This window comes from Miscanthus floridulus, chromosome 6, assembly GCF_019320115.1.
Source record: "Miscanthus floridulus cultivar M001 chromosome 6, ASM1932011v1, whole genome shotgun sequence".
In the NCBI taxonomy this organism is placed as follows: domain Eukaryota; kingdom Viridiplantae; phylum Streptophyta; class Magnoliopsida; order Poales; family Poaceae; genus Miscanthus; species Miscanthus floridulus.
The window spans coordinates 82,844,652-82,854,594 of NC_089585.1; the positions used below are offsets into that span (position 1 = coordinate 82,844,652).

The 9,943-nt window shown below is 53.0% G+C and overlaps 1 pseudogene; it reads right to left on the reverse strand.

Annotated features, from left to right (window-relative positions):
- Window positions 1-5,210: 5,210 nt before the first annotated feature.
- LOC136460762 (GDSL esterase/lipase At1g58430-like) lies at window positions 5,211-9,727 on the reverse strand (annotated as a pseudogene).
- Window positions 9,728-9,943: the final 216 nt, after the last annotated feature.

Genomic DNA, 9,943 nt, shown 5'->3' on the forward strand with positions numbered 1-9,943 from the left:
CCTTGGTTTTGACAACTACGTCGTCGACATAAGCCTCGACGAGGCCGTCTTTTATCTCGTCGTTGAGGCAGGCCTGTACAGCGTGTTGGTAGGTAGCACCGGCGTTTTTGAGCCCGAACAACATAGTCGTGTAGCAGTAGGCGCCGAAAGGCGTGATGAAAGATGTCTTGATCTGGTCGTCTTTTTTGAGAGCGATCTGGTGATAACCAGAGTAGCAATCGAGAAAGGAAAGCAGCTCGCAACCGGCGGTTGAATCTACGACCTCGTCTATGCGAGGTAAACCAAAGGGGTCCTTAGGGCAGTGTTTGTTGAGATCAGTGTAATCAACGCACATTCTCCATTCATTATTCTTTTTGCGTACAAGAACCGGGTTGGCTAACCATTCCGGATGATACACTTCTTTGATAAATCCGGCTGCCAAAAGCCGCGTAACTTCTACCCTAATCGCCTCCTTTTTGTCGCGAGCGAACCGTCGCAGCTTCTGCTTGATTGGTTTGGCCTTGCTGTTGACATTTAAGGAGTGCTCGATCAAGTCCCGAGGTACACCGGGCATGTCGGAAGGTTTCCATGCAAACACATCCATGTTGCCCCTCAAGAACCTGACGAGCGCGTCTTCCTATTTGGGATCCAGGTCGGCCCCGATAAGGGCCGTTTTGCTGGGATCGCCTTCGACCAGCTGGATCGTCTTGTGCTCCTTGGATCTGATGTTCTTGCGCGGAGCCTCGAGCTCTGGGATCTCCAGGTGGTCGGCCGGGGTCTTCTTAGCGTCGAGCATGGTCTCGGCCATGCGAATAGAGAGGTCGTGGGCCTCTGCGATTTTGAAGCTGTCGTCCTCGCAGGTATAAGCTGCGTATACGTTGCCCCTGAGGGTTAAAACTCCTTTCTCAGTAGGCATCTTGAGCACCAGATACCTGTAATGAGGTATGGCCATGAACTTGGTGAGCGACGGTCGACCAAGAATAGCATGGTAGGTGCCGTCGAAGTCAGCGACCACGAAGTTGACGTAGTCGGTGCGGAAGTGGTCCGGAGTCCCAAACTGCACAGGTAGCGTGATCTGCCCGAGAGGTGTGGAGCTCTGTCCGGGGAGAACGCCCCAGAACTGTGCCTCGTACGGCTTCAGGTCTGCCTGGGCTATTTTCAGAGCGGGCAGGCTGTTCTTGAACAGTATATCAATGGAGCTGCCGCCGTCGATCAGTACCCTGTCGAATTGAACCTTGTTGATACAAGGATCGAGGACCAGGGGAAAACGCCCTGGCTCGGGTATGGCGGCCCATTGGTCCTTCCTGCTGAAGTAGATTTCACGGTGAGACCACGGAGGAAGCCGTGGATCGGTGAGAAGGTTGTCGGTGTTTGCCACGTTCATGCAAGCGCGGGCGAGCAGCTTGCGTTCTCGTTTGGTTTCGATGGACACCTTGCCGCCGATGATGGTGTGTACGCGATCAGTCGGCTTGACGTATTTGTGACGAGGGTCTGCATCGTCGTCGTCGTTGTCCTCGTTGCGCTGTTCCCCCGCGTCGTTAGGCTTGTCGGACGTATCCGGAGCCTGTTGACGCGTGTAGATAGTCTTGAGGACGCGGCAATTCTCCATGGTGTGGTTCGACTTAGGATGGAGCTGGCAGGGCCCCTTCAATGCTTTGGCGTAGTCGTCCTCGTAGTTACGACGTCCGCCGCCCTTTTTCACGGTATTGACCTCGCCGTCGTCTTCCCGAGCGCGCTTGTTTCTGTAATCGCCACGGCGGTTGCGCCGCTGATTACGTTGATCACGGTGGTCGCGGGAGTCGTTGCGCTGGTTGCGGCGGTCAAAATTGTCGTTCCGACCACGATTACTGCGGTAATCGTCGCGGTGTGGAGGGTGGTCGGAGCGTGGAACCCTTGCTGCTTCTTCAACGATTATCTTTTTAGCGTCGTCAGCGTCCGCATATTTTTTAGCGGTGGCCAAAAGCGCTGTGACCGATTCGGGTCTCTTCCGGAGGAGCTTGTCTCTTAGGGCGTCGTGGAAACGGAGGCCGGTGACGAAAGCCTCGATTGCTTCGTTGTCGGATATTGATGGGACCTTGATGCGCATCTCCGAGAAACGCCGAACGTACTCGCGCAGTGGTTCATCCTTTCGATCTCGGATCCGCTGCAGATCGTACTTGTTGCCGGGTTGTTCACAAGTAGCGATGAAGTTGTCGATGAAGGCCTGCCTGAGCTCCTGCCAAGAGTCAAAATAGTTCGCTGGCAAGCTAACCAGCCATTGGTGACCTGCATGACCAACAGCGACTGGGAAGTAGTTAGACATGACGTGCTCGTCGGCCATGGCTGAGCGGCACGCAGTTTCGTAGAGCATGACCCATAATTCGGGGTTTTCCTTGCCGTCGTACTTCTGAAGCTTCTCGAGCTTGAAATTCTTGGGCCATATGACTTGGCGCAGGTGTGGAGTGAACTGCTTCAGGCCCGGCGGACCGTGGGCGGTGTCATACTCCATACGGCGATAGCTTTCATGGGATGCACGATCGTCGGCTCTCTGGTTGATGCGAGCACGTAGATCACGTCCACCGAGGTGATGGCGGAGATCGTTATTGCCATCGCGGCGATCTCGATTGCCATCTGGGTTGGCCCTGCGACCGTGGTTATCACGGCGATTGTCGCGGTTATCTCGGCGGTTGTTGCCTCGAACGTCGTGGCGGTTATCCTCCCGGCGGCGGTTGTCATCCCGACCACCATCACGACCACCGTTTCCGCCTTGACGGTTGTCTGATGGGTCGTTATTGCGCGAGCCACGTTGGTTGAGTGGCTGTGAGCGACTTGAGTATTGGCGGCTGTGGCTTGATTCGACAGAAACGGATGGAGCCCGGGCTTGGTTCATCTCTGCGGTCTGAGCCATAGCAGCCGTCAGATAAGCTTGTATGTCATCACGGATTACTTGAGTCTCGGGAGTGTTGGGCAGCCGCTGCATTGTCGCCATGGCGACGGCTACGTTGGCGCTTGGGGTCTTGAAGACTTGTTTGTCCCCCACCCTGTCGAAAGCATTGTTGAGGTCACGTGGCTGGACCCTTATGCGTCGTGCCTCCTGGTCTGCTCCAGCTTCGGTTTGCCGGCGATTAAACCGGTCAATATTGCGTGCTTCGCGTGCAGTCTTTTCTTGTTCTGTTTCGCCAACCGCTGGCGGCTCGTCGTTGCTGACAACATGGATTAAATCCCCTCGTCTTGGCGGGAAAGACGGAAATTGGGGGAAACCCGGGGCGTGGTCTGGTAGATCCAGATCGTATTTGACGCCTTCATCTTCGTGACGCTGAAGCTCGGTGTGGACCGATGCGTTGGAAGCAATGCCGGATGAGGAGCTGGAATCACCCTCTCGGACTGTGTGGACGGATCCTTATTGATAATCTTCGATCCGGACCATGTTGACGATGTTGCATGGCTTCGGCCGAGATCGATGTATAGGACACAGATCCGAGCGGCGTCGTAGGTTGTACGCGTAGCTGGAGGCAGCGTTTCGCAGGCCGTAGGGCTGGACCTGGTGGTTCTCCTTCGGGACCTCGTACTCGCAGAGTCGGAGACCCGTCGCGAAGGCTGGCTGGCGACGAGCGGAGCGCCCCTCAGGGGTAGATACGACCACAAGATCTGTTCCAAGTCGTGCAGGACGACTGGTCCGAGCTGGTCGGATAGATCTGTTGCAGGGAGATGTTACCTGCTCATTAGGTTGGCTTTGAATCGTACTTACCAGAGCTAGGGTTTCAGCGAGTTTGATGCCGACCCGATCGATGGAGTCGAGCAAGTCGGTGTCGTCGATCTGCTTCCCTTTGTAGCGGGGAAGCGGACGACGGGTTGTCGGCGTGGCTGTAATTCGTGGTCGGAGCCAGATGTACCGTGGTCGGAGCCAGATCCATCGTGGTCGGAGCCACGTTCGTCGTGGTCGGAGCCGTGTCCACCGTGGTCGGAGCCGTAGCCGATGCAGGTGAAGTAGTCGTCGGCGCGGGTTGAATCCACGCCTCCTCCGCGGTCATGGCGATGGAAACGTCGGGGCCGGTGGTCCAGGTGATCTGGCCGACGGTGAACGTGAGGCCGTTGGGCGTAGCCATGGAGCCGGAGATGATGACCATCTTGTTTGCTTGGAGAGCAGTACGCACACCCCCTACCTGGCGCGCCACTGTCGACGAAATATGGTCGGCAGTCTACCTAGGGGTATGCCCAAGGTAGTAGATTATCGGCAGACAGATGCGCAAGTCCCAAACAAGACGGTGACGCAAGACAGACACGAGGTTTTATCCAGGTTCGGCCGCCAAGAAGGCGTAATACCTACGTCCTGCGTCTGATTTGTATTGCTGTATGTCAATGAGAGATGTTTTTTAGAGGGGTCCCCTGCCCGCCTTATATAGTCCGGGGGGCAGGGTTACAGATCTGGAAACTAATCCTAGTCAGTTACAATTGCCATATGTGGCCGGACAAGGATTCCTATTCTAATCGACCAGGATCCTGCTTGGTCGCCAAATCCGTCTTGATTCCTTGTGCGGGACTCCGATCAGGTGGACCGAGCCGCACGTCGTTTTTCGGGTGGACTGAACCCATCGATCCGGGCCAGCCCAAGCTTAGCCGTAAGGGTATAGGGGTTAATACCCCCACACCTGTCGTTCAGGTATTTTGGGCCGGCCTAGGAGTTACGCGTCATTCGCAACGTCGTCTGCTAGGCCGAGTTTTTGTTGGGAAGCAGGTCCATGATGGACCCCAGGTTTATGAACATGACACGCCGTATTAAAAATTCAATAATGACCTGTGAACGAGACATTTTGGCTTTGTTTGGATGTCCTAAGAAAAATGAGAATGTGATCCAAACACTTGGATTTTAAAATGAGACTATAGAATCCAACCTACTTCAAACCAATTATTTTTGGAGATATTTAAAGTAAGCAAAGGCAACAATCACTATAAAAATGAGATCCAAACATCACTTTTTTGATTCAAAATCCAGATTTTACGTTCACCATCTTGAATCCAAATTCTCTATGACATCCGAACATGCCCATGATTCATTCAGATGACAGTCTAAAGGATCCTGCATGGATCCATCCATCCATCGGGCAGCTATAGGCCTCCAGCAAAATGCGGTGTTGGGTAATCCAACAGATGATACACGAGTACTTTGCCAACAAACTAGAATTGATCGATGCCTAAACCTAATAGAGATTGTAACAGGCAAATTATTTTAAATTCTCACATAATATATATAGCTAGTAAAAAATGTGGAGGAAGTCCTTGATGTCCCGTTACAGCTGCTCCATGACGGCCTCCCAGCCGGCCTGCGTCGGGTGCACGTCGTCCCAGAAGAAGTGCTTCTCCGGGTTGGAGCAGACGCTGTACTTGGCGCCGCCATCCTCGTCCACCTGCCCGCAAGTACCCACTGGGATCAAAGCTATCGCAGCGCAGCACGGCTTCAGCTTCTCTTTGAACTGCTTCGCCACCTGTGGGACTGCATGCGATGCAAGCAGAAACGCGTAAGAACGAATCGATCGATCGATAATTGCATGTATCTTCTGTCAAAAAAATAATTGCATATATCAATATAATATGCATATATATACCGGTGTCGGTTTCGGATGGATTAATGATGGTGGTGAAGGCCCAGTTGAGGTCGAGGAGGTAGATGCTGTCGCTGGCGGTAGCGTTCTGCAGCTTGTCCCGGAGGTCGTCGTTGTGGAAGTCGGCGGCCATGTTGCCGCGGCCGACGCACTTGGTGTAGTTGGACGGCCTGGACTGCCACGGCGTACAGGCCAGCGGATGCAGGGTGTTGACGAGGACCTTGGTGACCCCGAGCTTCCGCAGCCGGTCCACGCCCCTGGCGATCTCGTCCGTCACGTTCCCGATGAAGTCGATTATGTCGCCGTCGCTGCTCATGTTGGCGACGCGCGCGTAGTCGTTGCCGGAGATGGCGACCAGCCGACCAGCGCGACCGACTGCCTGAGCTGCCATTTCCTGATGGTCCTGTCGTCGAGCGTCTTCTTGAAGTAGTCGATCTATTTGGCGAGGATCGGCGCCTCGCGCGGCACCTCGAAGACGCCGGCGCCGCCCACGGCGAAGTTGACGCCGAACTTGTCCGGGTAGCCGGCCTTCGTGCGCCTGTAGGTCAGAGGAGCTTCGGAGCGCCCAAGGATCTTTGCTGCAACAAATACACGACACAGGGGAAGAACAAGATGCATGCATGCATGTTAGTACTTCACTAGCTAGTGGTGAAAATTAAAAAACGATTACATATAATAAGGTCAGTTAGTTAGTTACCGACGAAAAAATCAGACTGGACCAAGCTGTTGGAGAAGTGGCCGGTTGGATCATGGAGGAAACGAGAAAATTGCAATTATAGATACCAATCAATGTGTTTCCTAATTATAGGACTCCAATCGTCGACTTCGTTAAAATGACTTTTGAAACGTTGACTTCTTATTTTAGATGACATTTAGCATATTTTTTTACTTTGTTAATCAAAATACATGTATTTTAGCCCTCCTGTGACCCTTCTACCCTACTTGGATACTCCTCGCTCGCTTCCTCAGCTCCATCCCTCGCCGCACCGGTGCTTTGCTGCCGTCGTCTGCTCCTTCCGTGGAGCCAGCTGCTGCGGCCGACTGGGGCCATGGCGGGCATTGATCTCAACACCATGGAGGAGGATGAGGCGGAGGCGGAGGCGCCGCTGTGGCCGCCAGGGCCGGAGGCGCCGTGTGCTTGGAGCTGTAGCACGTGTGCGCGGGACCCGTCACGCCGCTGGGGCGCAAAGGCAGCGCCGTCTTATACCTGCCGTAGGGTCACCTAGAGCACATCGGCGGCGACGTGGAGAGGCGGGCGCGGATGCCATCGATGCTGACTTCCGCTTTCCCTTCGTCCTCCGCTTTCCGTCAGTTTTTTCTTTTTTTCTTTAACATGTTTCTTTTCTTTTGTGCGAGCAGACTTTAGGGCGCACGCTGCTAGCCTCCTATCTCCTCAGGGCTCAGTCTTCTCCGCTTTTTTTCCCCTCTCCTTCTGGACGCACCTGGAAAATTTTGATCCATTTCTTGGCAGCTGCGCCAGTCCACTATTGATATCCCGGCGACCCAAAGCCCCCATCCCAGTCCCAGCAGCCTAAGGATTGGGAATTTTTGCTTCGTGTTCTGCTCCTGCTGTAGGCGTTGATTCGGGTGATGAGAGATGGCCTTCTTGGCGTGCTTGTGCCGATGTCCTCAGGACGAGGACGACGACGACAAGGAGGGGGAGCAGTTCAGAATCAATCGCCAAGTCGCCTCAGGTGATGGGCGATACTCATGGTTCAAATTTTTTTCTTGCGCTCATGTTTCCTGCTTTTGTCTTCGTTGTAGTATATACTGCGTCTGGCGGCTAGAAAATACTCGTTTCCCTCGGTGCTTTTATTCTGGTACTAACTTGTTCGTAGTATGTTTACTTCTTCGTGGTATGTGAGGGTGAGGCCCTGGTACTCCGGTACCATGCTTCCTGTGAAGCTGAACGTGTTCTTGTTGACAGAGGGGCGTTTGATTCTGAGGAAGAAAATAAAATCAAGTCTACTGATCCGTGAACTTGATAGCTGCAGAAGGGCAGAAGGGTCACGAGAGGGCTAAAATATATGTATTTTGATTAACAAAATAAAGAAATACGCTAAATGTCATCTCAAATAAAGAGTCAACGTTTCAAGGGTCATTTTAACGAAGTCGACGATTGGAGTCCTATAATTATGAAACGCATTGTTTGGTTCTATAATTACAATTTTCTCGGAGGGAACCATGGGAGGTGCCATAGGGTTTGTACCATTGGCGAGTCACTTCGCTCAGATTCGACAAGGGGAAGTTCCCAGTGTCGGCGAATGAATCTCCGAACACGAAGAGGCCATTGTACCAGTGGAAGGCGGGTGACGAACGAGATTCCACATGCGCGGCTGCGGATCGAAAATTACCGGGCGGCTCAGTCGATGGTGCATGATGAATCGAAAAGGCAAACGGTTAGCAACCGGAGACGACGACGATGCAGGAGAATTGGAAAGCCTGAGATCGAGTCATAACCATTGAGGAAGACAAAGAAGCAGATGAAAGAATGGACGACGATCACCGAGCACCTCATGCTGGCTGTTGCTTAGCTGCGAGTGCGACGGCGCTTCGGCCGTGACTTTATATTATCAGGTAGCTTGTTCGTGTGTTGCTATAGGATAACTAATAATTTATATTAAAAATACATGGATCGTACGATAAGATAATAATACTGTAAAAATTAAATACCAACGTTAAAGTGATATTTAATCCAAAAAGCAAAGTTTATTAATTTAACACAGTCACGGAGTGCGCGGCGTCGCAGGCTCACAAACTCTACTTTATAGACCTTTCCGTGATGTGGCTAAGATAATATTTTATATTGGCAGGAAGAAATCTCCGATATCCATTTCTTTCATTGTAATCCATTTATCTGGACAATGTTTGAGGTGAGGGTATGGTTACCGTTTTTAGTAGCTTTGCGATATTGTTTGAAGCTATGAGATGATTGATGTCTTGCAATGATCCTTTCAGATATTGGGTTGAATCCAACCTAGAGCTTCGGAACCCTACATCTTTTACTGGACGGGCTTCACTTCGGATGCGCCGATAGCAATATCAGCGATCTCCAATCGATGGACCAAGTCGTATGGATCCCCATACAATGGCTCAGACATGTAGATTTTGTTCTCCTTGTACTTGGATACACTTGTTCCACTGAAGCTTTCATTGAAATGTTTAGACACGAACAATGTCTGATCACCGATGTCCCTCACCCTGGACCACTCCGGCGTACGGTCGTGGAGGTTGCACTTGTAGATCGCGCTGCTGTAGGTGAAGCTCTGTGTCTCGTGGAATGTGCTCACCATGGCACCCACAATGTGCAGCTCACCGTTTGATTCCAGGTAGCTGCGGTGGCAGAGCCCTGTAGGTGGCGACAGCGATGGCAGCAGCGTCGCGGTTGGAGTAGCGCCGATGGCGTTGCTGCTGCAGGCGGAGATTTCTCCAGTGCAGTCGATCGCCAAGAACTTGTCTTGGTAGTGGACAATGGACCCCACGGAGAACTCCAGTTTGGTGTCGAGCAGCGTCCATGCGCTATTGACTCCAACCTGGCAGAACGTGACCTCTGTGGAGCACCCAAGCATGGCCATGGCCATGCACTCGCGACTGGCGGCGTCAGGCGGCGCCGAGAGCACGATCTCACAGAAGAACACGTCCCTCATGTCTTCTAGCTTAATGGCTCTGTCTGTGGCATCCGCGTCCCTGTAGCCGTTGGTGGGATGGAGGACCCACCGGCCGTGGACCCTAGACACGCGTTCCGATGAGGACGCCGCCACGACATGTTCGCCTGTTGGCAAGAGTTCAAAGCGGGGGGCACGGGCACCGACGAATGAATTCAGCAGCGTCACGGACACCGTCTCATCCATGAGCGCCAGCCACCCAGACGAGGAGCCGCACGCCACCTTGCAGCGCACATCGGGCAGCGTCTTGGACAAGACCTTCTTCTCCGGGACGTAGTAGAAGCCGACGCGGTCCGAGTCGGGGTCGAACGGGAGCAGCAGGAGCGGCCCGAAGGTCGCAAACGGGACGGCGACGCGCCATGGGGAGCAAGCAGATTGGAAGGACGCCACATCGTGGCCTGACGCATGACGCTGCCCGATGGACTCGAGGAGATCCTCTGGCAGGACAGATCTCAAGTCAGGGAGAGGTAGGGACCTTCTCTTGGGATTGGGAGGCTGAGCCATGGAAGACAGATGGCATCAACTATGGTTCACCATGGACCATAGATTGGGGAACGGGGATATGAGAAAATGATTCAAAATGAACAGACCCAAGGGCAATTTCAACAAGAAAACAGCAAGCGAGGGCAATGGAACACGTGAGCGTAAAACTAAATGAAAGAAGGAAAAAGTTGTCCCTTTTGCAAATGCAAAGAGGAGAAGTAATTAAATGTAGGCAGA